Below are 16,389 nucleotides of genomic sequence, written 5' to 3' on the forward strand. Positions count from 1 at the left end.
CTTTATCATAGAATGGTTCAGGTTGGAAGGGACCTTTAAACCTCATCTAGTCCAACCCCCGCCCTCTGCAATGAGCAGGGATATCTCCAAATACATCAGGCTGCTCAGAGCTCTTCCAACCTGACCTTGAAGAGTTCCAGGGATGAGGCATCTACCACCTCTCTGGGCAACTTGTTCCAGTGTTTCACCCATCCCCATTGTTAAAAATTTCTTCCTTCTATCTAGTCTGAATCTACCCTCTTTTAGTTTAAATTCTTTACTGCTTGCCCTATCACTACAGTCTGCCCTCAGCTTTCTTATAAGACCCCTTACTTAAAATATTGAAAGACCACAGGTCTCCCTGAAGACTTCTCTACTCCAGGCTGAATAGCCCCAGTTGTCTCAGCCTGTCCTCTTTGGAGTGGTGCTCCAGCCCTCTGGTCATCTTTGTGGCCTGCTTCTGGATCCACTCAAACAGGTCCATGTCTTTCCTGTACTGAGGACTCCAGAGCTGGATGCAGTACTCAAGGTGGATCTCATCAGAGCAGAGAGGCAGAATCACCTCCCTCAACCTGCTGGCCACACTTTTTATTCAGCCCAGGATACAGTTGAATTTCTGGGTAGCAAGTGCACATTGCTGGCCCATGTCCAGCTTTTCATTCACCAGCACTCCCAAGTACTCCTCCATGCAGCTGCTCAATCCCTTCATCCTCCAGCCTGTATTGAATCTCATCAGAGCAGAGAGGCAGAATCACCTCCCTCAACCTGCTGGCCACACTTTTTATTCAGCCCAGGATACAGTTGAATTTCTGGGTAGCAAGTGCACATTGCTGGCCCATGTCCAGCTTTTCATTCACCAGCACTCCCAAGTACTCCTCCATGCAGCTGCTCAATCCCTTCATCCTCCAGCCTGTATTGATACCAGGGGTTGGCCCAACCCAGCTGCAGAACCTTGCACTTGGCTTTGTTGAACCTTATGAGGTTCACATATCCCCACAAGGAATCCAGAGGAGTACAAAGCTCAGTCTAAAATTACAGATGCTCATTAACTTACTGTTACAGAGTTATTGCCACTCTTTGTCTCAACTGCCTTCCAGGTTGAGACAATCTGTACTTAATCACTCCATTTAGGTACAGGCTACCAGTCCATTTAGATTCTAAGCTTAAGTGCTCATATAGTTAATCCATAACCTCTTGCAGTACAGTTAAGTACTCTAGCAAGAAGTCAGGTTGTTAAATCTCCGGCAAGAGTAATGGTGAACAACGATGAGTAGTCTGCAACTGGTTAGATCATGCTATGTATCCTTTGCTGAATAGCAGGTTTTATGCAAGACTGTGACCTTCTTGAAGATCTGAGACCTGAAACATCAAGTAGGAGATCCTCAAACCAATAAAAAGCCACAGATGATTTAAACAGAGGCTAGAATATGCATACTGGGATATGTGTATTGATTAGTAACTTCTAATTCAAATAGTTCTAGTGACTCCAGAAGAGCTATTTGTTGAATTATATCCAACTTGTTATGAGAAGTGGTAGAATGAAGCCTCAGATAAATGAAGGTCTATGGCTGTTAACTTTTTCCTATGAACAATTTTGCCATCTCTCTATGTGATAAGTTCACATGAAAAAACGCAGAAATTTCTGACAGGATTTTAGTGTTACAAACCAGTTGTGTAGAAGGGGGCCCAATGCAACCATATGTAACAGAGTTGAAGAATGTCACTTGAGCCAGAGGACAGAAGAATATATGATCAAAGAGTTTCCTTCAGTTTTTAAAAGCCTATAAAACATTTCCACAGAAAAGATGTGCATATCTTAGCAAGAAAAAAATAATTACAAAGTAGGTTTACATATAGATATGTCATTAACATAAAAAATTAGCACATATTTCTGAGTAGTTTGGAACTGGATTACAAATAACACTGAATTATTTTGCAGCAGCAGTTCTTTATGTCTGTCTGTCTGATTTACCATCCAGTATATATAATTTTCCTTTTACTCGGTTTTTAAAAGACACATCCTGGAATGAAACCAGCCTGAAGAATCTATCAAGAGGGTTCTGTCTTACTCAGAGAAGTTCAGATAGTGCTGAACAATAACCCAGGAAAGACAAAATAAAACAGCAAATACCAAGACGCCTCTCAATTTTCATGACTCTCTAAAGACAGCTTCTCCTGCACACGAAAAAAACACAAGAATGTCATCATCTGAAAGTCTCCATGTCTTAAAATGGAGTTCAACATGTCAGATCTCTTGAGCAATTAAGCCATACTCTTCCAAAAAACATAACACACATGAAGAAGTTCAAGCCAACACTACAGTCCTAAAAAGGAGGGGTTTTTTTTTCAGGTTTTCTTCTCTGAAAGACAACCATTTAAATAGATGCTGACATGAAGTTTTTTAACAGACAGGTGATGAAAGTACTTGAAAGAGTACCATGTCTTTTCTACTAGCAAGCTCAGGCTTTATACTAGTAGTGGGTGAGAACATTTGCAAACAACTCAGTTTCCTAACAAGTGAATCGAGAGTATAAAACTTCATGTTCTCAAACAGCTTGTTATTTCCAAAGTCTAAACTATATCTGATCCCCTTTACTTTTTGTGCTGAAAGGATAGCCTTCTCAGTGATATGGTCTAGAGAAAGAAAATGGAGTGAATCACGAATCCTTGACGGGAACTTATCCCCTGCAGTTTGAACAGATTTAATACATGGCAAGATGCAGTTTCGTCACGTGCATGATTTTTGATACCATTGCTCAACCTCAGTCTCTTATCCGGAGCCATGACACTTGTGTACTCACAAGCAACAGAACGGATGAGTACACCAATCCTGCATCAAACTCATATCTCTCTAATTTAGAGGCAAGGATGTTGTATGGGACTATACCAAAAGCCTTACATAGGTCAAGGTAGATGACATCAATTGCTCTTCTCTAATCCACCAACACAGTCACACCATTGTAGAAGGCCACCAGGATAGTCACAAAACCAGTAATTGATTGACAGTAATGTGAAAGATAGCTAATACCTTTTAAATTCCATATTTAAAGTCATAACACTTTATTATCAGGCTGGTCTGCATTGTCTATCATCCTGGCTGGCTGACCATTCTTTCAGGCTTTAGAACTTCATTTTCATTAGGAGGAGGAATCAACTGGTGTGTCCACTGCAGTCCTAATTACTACAGGTAACAAGAATAAAAGCTGTTTGTCACTAGATCAATACGCTGGCTCAGAGAGGTTTTTTTTTCTTACAACTTCCAAGTTTGCTTAGTTGCCATCAACAAGTTCTGTCCCTGAAACTGCACAGCATTTCTGTGCAGTTGCTTCTGTTCCTGCTTCCTCTCTTCTCCTATCTGTGCAGTTTATCAGGCAAGCACCACTCCCGTCACTGCATTTGAAATCGAGGAAAGACCCTGCTGCACTGCTGTATGTATGATCAAGCCTCACAAGGGACTAATCATCCTTGATGTTGGTGTTTTCTGGCTTTGATTACCTCCTCAGGCCTTTATGTCTTCTATCTAGAACTTTATGTCTCCTATCTAGAACTTTATGTCTCCTATTTAGAAGGGCTCAGGTTTAAACAAGTTTGGATTTGCTGGCAGATCTGCTGATGAATATTATACTGCACTGTTTCAGTTTCAAGCTCTTTGAAGGACTCTGTCTACATTTGTACAGCACCTAACACAACACACCTATCAGTGCAGTCTATAGATATTACAGTAATTTAAAAAGTAAACCATTAAAGTAAATTAAGAACACACATCTTTTAAGAAAAAAAGGTTTTCTCCCAGGGGACCTGTCAGTGAATATGATGAACAATGTATGAGACAGTGGTTTGTGGTGGAACCATGGGAAGATGTGCCTAGAGGACAAACCAGTGTGGGAAAATGCTGCACAAGCAGGCATAGGGTGCGGTAAGACAATATTGATAAGACAATAAGATAAACAAGTTGTTGCCTTGACAAGAGATGAAGAGGAGAGATGGATCATTTGGCCCACTCCAGATGTTCAAAATCATGAATTCTGAGCTTCTTTCACGAAGTTGCAAGACTTCTTAAACTAACAGACACGATGGCTCTCTCACCACATCTGCAGCTCCTCCTTCTTTCCCTCCATTAAAGCTGTGATTCTCATCCAGCATCTGCACATTAAAACTGGAGATCTTAGAATTGTAAAAATTTAGGGATTTGTGAATTTTAGGAGACCTGTCAGAACTTGACATAATTATCTCATGAACTTTGCCTTTTTTCTGTATACACAGATACATAAAAACACCACATGCACCTCTTCTTATGTATCCTTGGAGACTTAGGAGGATGAGAGGGATGGGTATGGGACAGAGATCTGCAGTTTTGGGGAGGTAAATGTAATCTGAACAGGGTTTGGTTCATCTCCTGTAGACAGGTGAAAGGTTTTGGTTGTTGGTTACACTTTTGTCTCCAAGACTGAGAGCTGGGTTTTCTCCATTGCATTATCACCTATCCTGCTGTGTTGGGCAGTAGGACAATGTCACTATACAATATTGCACAGGCCTCAGGATGAGTACAGCACGATGATTGTGAGGTGCATAAGTGATGAAGATCTTACCTGAAACTCCTGCTTCCAAAGCACCTCATAGTTCCCATATGATGTTAGTGGGTATTTTGGGAGCTCCATTCTCATATGGATAATGTGACCTCAGGAATTTCACGATGCACATAAATCCAGCTGCTCTGGTCAGGCTTGATTCCACGAATTGTATTGTTTCTCCAGTAATCTGTAATTTCTAAAAGACCTGCATTGTGGCAAAAACTAAGAAGACGTGTCAAGAGGTAGGTTATTTAGTGGAAAAAATAAAATAAAATATATATCTGTGTGTGTATTTTCAGCACAAGGAGTTGCTCCTACAATCAGGGACATCAGTGAAAGACTTCATTACCAAGGCTCTTGCTTTCAGCATGATTCTTTCTTATAGGGCAATTTGCAATCTTTGAAGGCTCTCATCTGTGAGGGCAGGAAAAGATTCTTCACAGTGCTCCAGCTCATGTTTTTATTTGCCTTTATGTAAAAGTGAAGACATGAAGTACATGACATTTGTACCCTATAATGTAGGGATTAGAGAAGTGGCAAAGCACGCTCTGTCTATTGTCTGCAGCAAAGGCCAAAAATGCGCTGAGCTGACCATGTCGTCCTGCTGCTGATGTGACACACTGGCAGGTGTCCCATGTGAGCAAGTGCCCCAACTTTGCTTATATGACATTAGCCACTCCAGTTTCAGAAAGGTATAAATCACCATACTTTCACATGAATAGGTTATGTTCCGAGGAGAAGCTGTGTTAAAGGTGAAGGCTCCTCTATTCTGCTGGCAAATTGTATCTTGATATAAACAGAAGGCCATGAAGCAAGTCGCAACAATTTGCATGTGACTAGCCCAGCATGCTACAGTGTCTCCTATTCCAAACTGTGGCTGGGGCAGCTCCAAGGATAGGCCTCATTGTGGTGCCTCCTGTTGCCCAAGTCCAGAGTTCCTCAAATATGAGACCCCGGATTTTAGAGGGCAGGGGGCAAGCTGTTGGTAATTAAGCAGGAAATTCTACTTCATTTTCTAGACTGTAGAAACCAGAAGACTGGACCCTGGAAACAGTCCCCTTTAACAATTGGCACCAGATTGCTACTCCCTCTCCCCCATGCAGAGACTTTTTCATTTCACCTTCTCATGTCAACCAGCGGAGCAAAGGGGATTACACTCATAGTACAGCTCACTTGTGCATACAAGGGCAGAGTTATTCTGTAATCCAGGGCACAAATAGCCCAATAAAGCGTTACATCTTTTTGAACTGTTTGTGCTGATAACATGCAGATGTTCTGAGCCCTATGGACTTAACATCTGCACATTATTGAAACACCATTGCAGATCCAAGCTGAGCCAAAGCAACTTTAAATTCATCAAGACGACTATCAGAAATAGGGATGCACACACTCTACTGTGGAAGATGAATCTTGCACTAAGGGTATACCGTGCCTTGAGAGCTGGGCTAATGACAGTATGACACCATCACCTTTAGCAGACAGTTACAAACAAAGCATCCAGAACATGGAAACAAACTTCTACCATTTATTCAGCGATGGTCTGAGTCGTGTGATACTCAGTCCACAACACTTACAAAATGTCACTTAACTTTATGATAAATTTCTAGCAGCCTCTTTCAGGTTTCATATTTAATAGTCAGAGACAAAAAGCCACATACTATTGTGGAAACCTTTGTTCTTCCTGCTGCCATAAAAAAACCAGCTGAAATCATGCAGGAAAACAATCTGAATTCCTTTGTTGGCAGCAAATACTGCTGGAAAATACCTAGAAAACATTGATTAAGACTGGAGAGAACAAGAACAAATGATGGCAGGTTGGCCAGAGACCTTGGTGAAAGCACAGGTGTTTCTAACATGCTTACGGTATTTCCCAGGTTCTGCTTCAATAAGGAAATAAACAAAGAACAACTTTCTTGTGAGCCACCACGGGCAGCTGTGTAGTGCGGAAGACTTGTGGGGAATATTCTGGAAGAACATTCTCCCAGACCACAGCCAAAGCACTATTCCTCAGTATTGCTTTTAGTCGGTCACATTTACACAAGGTACTTCAATACTGAGGCCAGCACACCAGGCAGGTTACTTGTAGCAGTTTTTGCTAGTAGCTATTATTATACAGTTCTTGTATTAGTTATTGTGGTAGTAGCTCCTACAAGTCTGTCTCTAGCTGGATCTCTTGGATCTCACGCTTTCTCAGCCCACATACAGAGGGCTGAGAAATTCTTTATCTCCATATTTTTGAGTTGAACAGCACTTTAGGTGAGCAACAAAGTCCAACCGATTTGTTCTTTGTCTGCCTGGGCCAGCCTTTCCAAGATTCTTCAGCAGTGGGAAGAGACTCTACTTGCTCTGAACAAACTGTTGCCACTTCACTCTGTTCAGAGCATCCAAAGGCCTACTGTCCTCATCTTTATTGTTCTAATACTTAGGCCAGGGTTTTGTAAAATTACCAGGATCTGATTCAAATGCTGAAAGGAACAGAATCATCAATTCCTACTGGCATTACATCAGACTTTTCCTTTAGAAAAAAAAAAACAACAAACAACCCAACTTGATCCAGTAGAGAGTTGTTGATTTTGTTTGCTTTCTGTATTTTAAATATAAAATAAAAGCCCAGGAGCCCATTCAATGAAATGAGGAGTTATGGAGTGTGTGGGTGTGCTTCCTATCTCCACTTTCTATTGTTTGCAAAAGGCACTTTGTGTTTTATTTCCAGTTGGTCCTATGGACCAGCCACTGTGAGACTGCTGAAGTCTGAGAGCATCACCTGGTTACAGGGACTGTCCAGTGTAGAATGAGTGCCACTGAATGCAGGTGTACCTCTGAAGGCACTAAGGCCCATGGATAGGGCCATGCTGGAACAGGTGCACCATACACCTGTACATACATACACCTGTGACCATACAGGTCACAGCCTTGCAAATCAGTTACAGCATGCAGATGTTGTCCAGTATAAACATAAGGCTCTTTAACTTTGTTAGTTGTGTTACGGTAATTGGACCTGAAGAAGGAGAGAATAGGAATGCCCCCCTGCCATGCCAAATTGTGGTGATGGAAGAGACTGCCCCTTTCAGGGGTGGGAGCCTGCTCATATAGAACACATGGGAAAGTGGGCAAGGCCCATGTGTCTCCCCATGTATTAAGGTGGTGCAGATCTTGAGAAACTACAAATTTCCCTTCAAACTCCCCCTTCCTTCCTTTGTACCAGAAACCGCATAGCAGCAAACGTAGCAAAGACAAAGTTAGGCTTTTAGTGTCTAGTTAGATCTAACCACTGTTTACACTTTTCCATGTGCTATCTATAGACAGTGGATACCAACAGACCTACTAGAGGAAGAGGAGCACTTAGCAGATGTGGACTCATCTGCCCCCAGGACAAGTTTAACCATAAGAGAATAACCTCAGCCCCAAAGCAGGAAACGTAATAGCTGCAAAAATGCAGCTGAAATACTCTTTTGTGGTGTCCCTCCGGACTTGCAGCTGGTGCTAACAACATAGTTAGCACTATGTTGTGCATGCACAAGCATAGCTAGCACATGCGTAGTTGTGCATGCACAACAGTTGTGCATGTTGTGCATGCACAAGCATAGTTATGCACATGCATAGTTAGCACTACGTTGATCACACATGTGCTGCAAACTAGAGAAACGTGGTGGTGTCATTTCAGACACTGACCGGTGTAGTTCCATGCCCCCCTGAGCAATAAACTGCATTTTTACTTTTTCAGGTAGAGATGAAAATGTAGCAAATACAGGCTGATTGGTCAGTAGTCCCCAGGGTTCTCCTTTTTACCCTTTTTAAAAATGGTGGGATGTTTCCATTTCTCCAGTCACTGGGGACTTCACCTGACTGCCCATGACTGGCAGACAGTGGTTTTGCAACTGCATCAGCCAATTCCCTCAGGACTCTGGGATGCATCTTGGCACATCCCATGGACTTGTGTGTTTTCAGGTTCCTCATGTGGCCTAAAACCTGATCTCATATGATGCAAGGAACTTCATTGCCCCTGTCCCTGCCCTGAGATTCAGCGGCTTGAGAGACATGGGAAGAGAGATTACCATCGAAAACTGAGGCAAAAAGCATATTGAGGACCTCAGTCTTTTGTGTGTCAGTTGTGACTAGACATCCTGTCTTTATAAATAAGGGCCTTACATTTTCTTTTGTCTTCCTTTCCTCACCAACGTACCTGCAGAAGCCCTTATTATTATTATGCTGGAAATTCTTCTCCTCTTGTTGGGCTGTCTATCACCTGGATAAAGAAATTATCCTCAGTGCAATCCAAGAGTCTCCTGGACTGTTTACTGCTTGCTGTGCTGTTTTTTGCAGAGGATGTTATTGAAGTTCCCCAGTAGGATCAGAGCCTGCGAGTGCGATGCTTCCTGTAGCTGAAGAAAGATACTTCATTAACACCCTCCTCTTGATCTGGTGGCCTGTAGTAAACACCAACTATAGCTCCTCGGCTGGCATAATCCCACTCACAGTCCCTCTCTACTCCACCCCCCCTTACCCCACCCTCCCCGCCCCAACATCCTGGATGCTCAGGTTTGTATCCTTATCCACTGCAAAGTTCCAAATTTGCCTGCAGTTTCTTGATAGCCCACCGATTGGTATGACTGACCACATTCGTTTCTGGTTGTTGTCTTTGTTAATGCTAATTGCTCAGATTTTATGAGTCTCTCTATTTTTCTTCCTCCCTTATCATGCCAATTTTGCAAGGTCCTTAAGAAGATAATCTTCCTGAAAAAAATAAACATACACTCCACATATCCTTACGAATTGGTTTGACTGACAATTTTTGGTCTTACCATTTGTCAGTCAGGTTTCTGCCTTTGTATGTTCTGATTTATGGCTGGTCTGACAAGATACCCTTAAAGGAATGGACATTCTCAGTCCACATACCCTTCCACAGCTCTCAGTGTTCTTCCTGTATATTTAACTTTCCACATTTGCCCCATCTATCTTACTACCCTAAGCAGTAAAGCAGTGTGATTCAAACATCATTTTTCTGAAGAGCAGCAGATAGAATTACTCTATAAAAAATGGGATTAGATTAATTAAGAATTAGAGCAGGCCTCATAAGAATGTATTGTCCTGTTTTCTGCAGTAAAATCACACCTGCAAATGAGATAATTTTGTCTTACAACCATTTTGTGATTTGGAAAGGTCTATAGGCTTTCTTATTGTGGTTTCTTGCAGAAATGTTCAAGAAGAGAGATTTCGCTTGTTTTTCCTAGCAGTAATTCAGTTTGTATGTAGTTTCAGAGATATCATGGTCTTCCCTGGACTGGGCAAATTTGCCATATTATTTAGCAGATGTGTGGCCTGGATGCCATAGTGGTGGCAGTCTGGCTGATTTTATGGGCTGCAACCTTTCTTATTTTAAAAAACAAAACAAACAACCTGTTTAAGGTCTATATGAACAAAAAGACCACACAAATAAGTTATATCTGTATATTGCATTCATATCAACTTTAAAATACCTGTTGGCAAGTACAACTAAGCAGTAATATTTCGCAAGAACTCCTCAGCCCACTTTGACATATATTCATAAGCCTGTTACAAAGGACAATATCCCTTATACACTATCATGAGCTGAGTTACATTTTAGTCCTCAAACTCAAGCTAAGGTTGTTCCATATTTAGGATATAACAAGTAGAAGAGAATGTGTCAAACAAGGTAGCAATTGTATCTAACTGTGCTTCATCCTTTGAGAGGAAGTAGGTCCAGCTTCCACTGCTGAGACAACTGTGGTGGCCAGAAAGGCATAGCATGGTGCATGCAAAGCACTGAGCATTGAGACAGTAGGGAGAAGAACAGTAGGGAGAAGAGCATGCCACTGTGATAGCATGTGGGATTAAGACTGTGTGTTGCTTTGATGTACTTATGGGGGGCAAGCCACACTTTGGGAAGCATGTTCAAGGAAGAATGGACAGCTCTTATTTGGTTGCCTTCCCAGCCTCCCAACTCTGTTGACACTGTTGCTAGACCCTGTGCTCCCACTGTACTTGTGCATGCCTGGGCAGTGCAAGTGACCAGGGCTGTGGCGAACAGGGTGGGCAAATAGGGCGTGTGGGGTATGTCAGCTGGAGCATGGTGCAGCAGTTTGGACAGCAGTCTACACAGAAGAGCGCTTGAGAAGGGCACCTCTTCAAAGCAGCAGCTGGTTAAGCACCAGGTACTGTTCTGTGACCTCAAGGCAGAATGGTGGGCACTGGTCTGCGAGCAAAGGCTGCAGCTCTGGCTGGAAGGTCTGCACCATCCACCCCAGCGGCAGCTGATGCCTCCACCCAGACGGAGCTGCTGAAGGGAGAAGCTGCAGCACAGACCTCAGACCTGCAGGAGGTGCCTTGACCTTTCTCCTGGGGCAGGGACAGGCAGCAGACCTGCCTGCAAAAGGTGGCTGAGCTGCAGAAGGTGGTGAGGAAGCTGCGTAGCATCAGGGAGGCTGAGAAGCAGAGAGACAGCTGGTTACAGGCGCAGTCTGCAGTGGACACACAGCCAAACAGTCAAAAACCCCCACTCTGGCGCACACAGCAGGAAGGGGGACAGTAACACAGAGTGGAAACTTGTAATTGAAAAGACCAGCAGGAGGAAGAGACATCCCCACTAAAACCCTGATCTGCCCTTGCAGAACCACTTCACAGCTCTGACAGGTGAAGAAGGAAGACCTGCTGCATCAGGAGAGGCACTGGAGCTGAGAAAGGACCCCGGATCTGCTCCCTGAGTAACAACCAGTTTAAGGAAGAGAAGGCGACGGGCGATAGCAGGCGACTCTCTTCTGCGAGGTACAGAGGCACCCATTGCCAACCTGAAGCACTCTCTAGAGAGGTGCTGCTTATCCAGGGCTTGTATCAGGGATGTCATTGAGAGACTACCAAACCCTGTGCAGTCTGCTTACTATGATCTGCTGCTGTTGTTTCACATGGGCACCAGTGATAGCACCACGAGCAGTCTGAGGAGTATCGAGAAAGATTACAGAGCCCTTGAAGTGGTGGTCAGGGAGTCTGGAGTGCAGGTAGTTTTTTCATCAATCCTGCTGGTCAAAGAGAAGGGGGTCGATAGACCCAACTGAATTTGGCAAATCAACAAACGGTTACAGGACTGGTGCCACAGCCAGGGGTTTGGCTACTTAGTTCACGGGACTTGCTTTGAGAAACAAGGTCTACTGGGGGCTGATGGGATCCACCTCTCAGAGAAGAAGAAGAGCATCTTTGGCCTAAGGCTTGCCAAGCTGGTAAAGAGAGCTTTAAACTAAAGCTGCTAGGGGAGGGGAACATCAATGCATCCCACTCCTACCAGTATGATGCCAGTGCCAGCAAAAGATGCCTGGAGCCTAGATGAGGATCACAGGTCAGCAGGAGAGCACCTGGAGTGCTGCACAAAGGAATTTCAGCCACTCCAGCCAGTAAGTCACCTTCATTGGGTGCCCAACTTAATGCCTTTATACAAACAGGAGTTAAGAGACATGCACACACCTGCAGGGCTCTGATCTTGTTGGCACCACAGAGACATGGTGGGATGGCTCTTAGGACTGGAGTGTTGGAAAGAAAGGATACCAGGCTCTTCAGGAAGAACAGGCAGGGAAGATGAGGAGGGCATGTTACCCTCTATGTCAATGATCAGCTGGAGTGCATGGATGGGGAGCCAACTGAGAGCTTATGGGTCAGGAACAAAGGGAAGGCAGGGGCAGGTGATGTTACACTGGGCATCTCCTACTGGCCACCTGACCACGAAGACTGAGCAGACCATGCCCTCCATAGACAGATAGGAGCAGCCCCATGTTCACAAGTCCTGGTCCTTACTGGCAGACTTCAACCACCCCAATATCTGTTGGAGGGACATAAGCATAAGCAGGGCATAAGCAATCCAGGAGGTTCCTGGAATGCATTGACAATAACTTCCTCCTCTAAGTGATGGAGCAGCCAACAAGGAGAGCTGCTATGCTGGACCTTGTTCTCACCAACAAGGAGGGTCTGCTGGGGAATGAGAAGCTCAGGGCAGCCTTGGCTTCAGTGACCATGAGATGATGGAATTCAATATCTTTAGGGCAGCGAGGCGGACACACAGCAAGCCCACTGCTCTGGACTTAGGAGAGCAGACTTTGGTCTCTTTCAGGGATCTCCTTGACAGAGTACCATGGGATAAAGCACTAGAGGGAAGAGGTGTCCCAGAAAGCTGATTAATATACAAGGACCACCTCCTCCAAGCTCAGGAGGGATGCATCCCAACTAAGAGGAAGTCAAGCAAAAATACCAGGATGCCTGCATGGGTGAACAAGGAGCTCCCATACACACTCAAAAGCAAAAAGGAAGCCTACAGAGTGTGTACGGATAGCCTGGGAGGAACACAGAGAAATTGTCCAAGCAGCCAGGAATCAGGTTAGGATAGCTAAAGCCCAGATAAGAGTTAAATCTCAGCAGGGACATTAAGGGCAACAAGAAAAGCTTTTATATGTATGTTGGGTAAGATGATTGCAACTCATTTGCAACAAATGGAAGCTACAGCACAGTATAGAAATGACTACTGGATAACTGGAAGCACAGCAACAGTGCAACTTCAAAGTAAATGCTGGGATGGAATATGAAGGAAATCAGAGGGCTCATCTTAAAGCTCTAGGATTTCTGTGTAGGATTTCTGTAGGAAAATGTTATTTTACTGCAGGAATAGAGGACCTGAATATATTTTCATGTATTAAAAATACAAATGCTTTTTCCTGAGAGATGTGTCCCATCTTCTGCCTTTTGCATTTCTCATTCTTCAATGAGGGTAGCAATGTCCCAGAGGTAGCTTCAACAACAGACTCACACTTCTCTGCAGATCTAATCCTTAGCCAGACAATAAGCCAGTGACTTCAACTTGTGCCCAGTGACTCTTATGGGAGAAACTTAGCATCCAGCAGGACTGGCCTCCAACTCATAAATGGCAATGTAGGCTACCTCTGCAGTAAGCAGCAGCCAGCGGCAGATGTGGAAAACACAGCAGTCATGAAGTCAGCACCAGTGGAAATATCTGCTATGCCACCTGTACTATTGCACTCAACAGTGAGAGTTTTAAGTCGTGTTGATTTCACGTCTTTCTCTTAAAGACAAATTAATACCTGCAGGAAGATAGATGTGCATTTTCTCTACAAGAAATTTGCAGGTGAACATCTTTATTTGCCTGTGGAAATATGCCTTTATTTGCCTTTTAAAATATGTGTATGAGCTTTCTGTTGAGAGAGGCATCCTTTTAAAAAATCTGCCAAATTCTCTGTTGAATTACTTTTTTTCAGCTACCATCTTGTCAGTCTTATTTGCAGCAGGTCTTTTCTCTATGTCCCTGTCATAACCAGGCACTGGTTATGAGATGAAGGATTCAGTTTAAGGATCATCCCAGTGATCCCAATGATCCCAACCCATGCAAAGTCTGGCTGACACAAAGCCTTAAATGCCACTTCAGCTGTTACCAGCTTTTTTTATCATGCCTTGGGCACAGTGGAGGTTTAATTTGTTCAATTTTTAATCAAACAACATACCTAATGTCACTTTTCAACATTGGACCACAGAAGAACCCTGAGAATCATACCGGACGACTGATTCTAGCAGAATACTTGGAGCTATGGAAACCTAGACTCAAATTTTGTGTTGGTTTTTAGGCAGAATTAGTTATAACGTTGTTAAAAACAAGCATTCCCAGTCTGCAAATGAGCTTGCACCAGTGTCAGATATTCCTGTAGCGATTGTTCTCACTCAAACCAGTAAGGCCTGAATTCATCTGAAGTGAAAAGTCTCCAGTACTGAGAGTAGATCCGGCTAGCTGAATCTGGACCTAGCTCTTGTAATGATATTATCTTGAAAAGGCTTGATTTAAATTTAAAACCAACAGGAAAGTGGAACTACTCAGCTCCAGCAGAAAATGAAATGCACAGTACCCGAACTGTCAGCTTACATGTCTGCAAGACTGCTGACCCATACTGCACGTAAACAACCTTCCTCAGCTTCCAGACAGCCTGTAGTCTTCAGTGCATGTTAGATTAATAGCTGAAGTAGCTTCATACTGCAGAAATATCTTTTCTTAGCTTACTTCTGGAAGACAACCTAGGTGAAAAAAAAAGTTAGAAAGATTGTCTTAGTTGAAGGACTGATCCTCTTTTCACACCTTTTCCTGTCGAATAAAGTACTCCAGTATTCCAATCTGCAAAGTTTTGGAGGGCTCACTAAAAAAAAAAAAAAAAAAAAAAAAAGTCTGTACTACAACGCAATCTTATGTAATATCTTTAGTATGGGAGCAGTTTTAAAGCCACTTTCCCCCAGGAAGTGAGTGAAAAATGAATCATCATAACGCAATAGTGGCCCTCTTCATCTCTTTCTGCCATCTGTGTATTGCCAGGAGCTTCATGCAGGCTGCATGTGCTTGCCCTATAGCTCCAATCTGAAAGAGGTGCAGACACCTTTGAAGCAGAAAATGCGACAGGAAAGTACTTCTGACCCTTGTATTCCACAGGATGACAAGATAGAAGCTGCCGGTCATTTCCTGATTGGAGGCTGAGTACATAAGGGGTTAGCTCTGTGGAGTTAAAGCAACCAAATTGAGAAAGGCTTTCAATGACTTTATGTGATTGCTGGGACACATGAATCCCGTCAAGAAGGCTACTGGTCCCAGAGGCGCTAGCCCTCTTGGCAGTCATGGTAAATTCTTCCAACGCTAGGTGAAAACGTCAACCAAATGACATGAAGGAGGGATGGAACAGGGTGGCACAGCTGGGTAACGCCAGCAGAGGCATGATTTGTGGACACCTTTCCCACTCACAGCATGGCACAGGCGAAGGTGGCACTGCTGTTACGTGCAAATGAAAATTAATTGTGTAAACATTCAGATCTCACACGCTTTCTCCATTGACGGCAGCAAATCCACCCCCCGGGTAGTAAATTTTCCTAAGTAGTGACTTTTCTTTGGTTATGTGTGTATCAATTTTGCCATTATTTTACTTTCCCAGAAGCCCAAACGCAGCCGGATTGGCCCGGGACATGCAGCTGTTTACCTCAACACAGAGAAATTTCCACTACTTTTAAGCGAAACCCTTAGCCGCGTTCCGTGTTACCACCTCATGCGAAGGGATCAGACTGACCAACGCTTATCTGGCAACAACGCAAAAAACCCGTCACTCCCGTGACAAACTAAGGACTTCACCGACATCTCCGGCCTCTCCCACAGATCGGCAGGCGGTGTTTGCCCCCTGCACCGTGAGCGGCCCTTACAAACCGCGCACCGCGGACGCCTCCCCTGCTGACGGCAGGGTGTGCGTGGAAGGGTCCCCGTTCTCCACCCGTGCCTGCCGGGGCCGGCTCCACCTAGGTACCCCTCACCGCCGGCGGAGACGCCGCAGCTCTCCGCTCCCCTCTCCGGGCCCTCCCCGCCCCCTCCCGGGCCGCCGCTGCGCGGCCTCTACGCGCCGCCGGGGCCGAGCGCAGCCCTTGCAGTCGCCTGGCCGGCCAATCGATCGCCGCCCCTGCCCCCTCCCCGCGGGCGGTCGCCCCCACCGGAGTACTCTGCCGCTTGGGTGGGCGCGGAGCGGGGGGCGGACAGCCCGCCTCGCCGCCCCCCATCCGCGCCGCAAAGGCGGAGAGCTCGCGGCGGCGCCCGTGCCCAGCGGCCCGCGGAGACGGAAAGCGAGTCAGGGCGAGGATGATTCCGGGCTCTTCGCGCAGGGTCTGCTCGGGGCGGGCTGAGGCCCACTGGGCCCCCCGGGGGCCCGGCCGATCGGGCGCCCTCGAGCGGACGGCGGCGGCACCGCCACAGCGTAGCGCAGCTGCTGCCGCGCCTGCGGGTCGTCGGCCTGGGGGAGGCACCAGGCTGGCAGCG

General features: G+C 45.0%; 1 long non-coding RNA gene across 1 annotated transcript; it reads right to left on the minus strand.

The window, feature by feature from the left end:
* Positions 1–735: 735 nt before the first annotated feature.
* Positions 736–14,747, minus strand: LOC106894834. Its single transcript, XR_001413317.1, has 3 exons — positions 14,476–14,747; positions 8,734–8,932; positions 736–4,772 (listed from the first exon to the last, which is right to left on the minus strand). It is a non-coding gene; the product is annotated as an uncharacterized LOC106894834 (long non-coding RNA).
* Between the last annotated feature and the right edge of the window lie 1,642 nt (positions 14,748–16,389).

Source organism: Calidris pugnax, unplaced genomic scaffold (genome assembly GCF_001431845.1).
Source record: "Calidris pugnax isolate Ruff unplaced genomic scaffold, ASM143184v1 scaffold250, whole genome shotgun sequence".
NCBI classification, from domain to species: domain Eukaryota; kingdom Metazoa; phylum Chordata; class Aves; order Charadriiformes; family Scolopacidae; genus Calidris; species Calidris pugnax.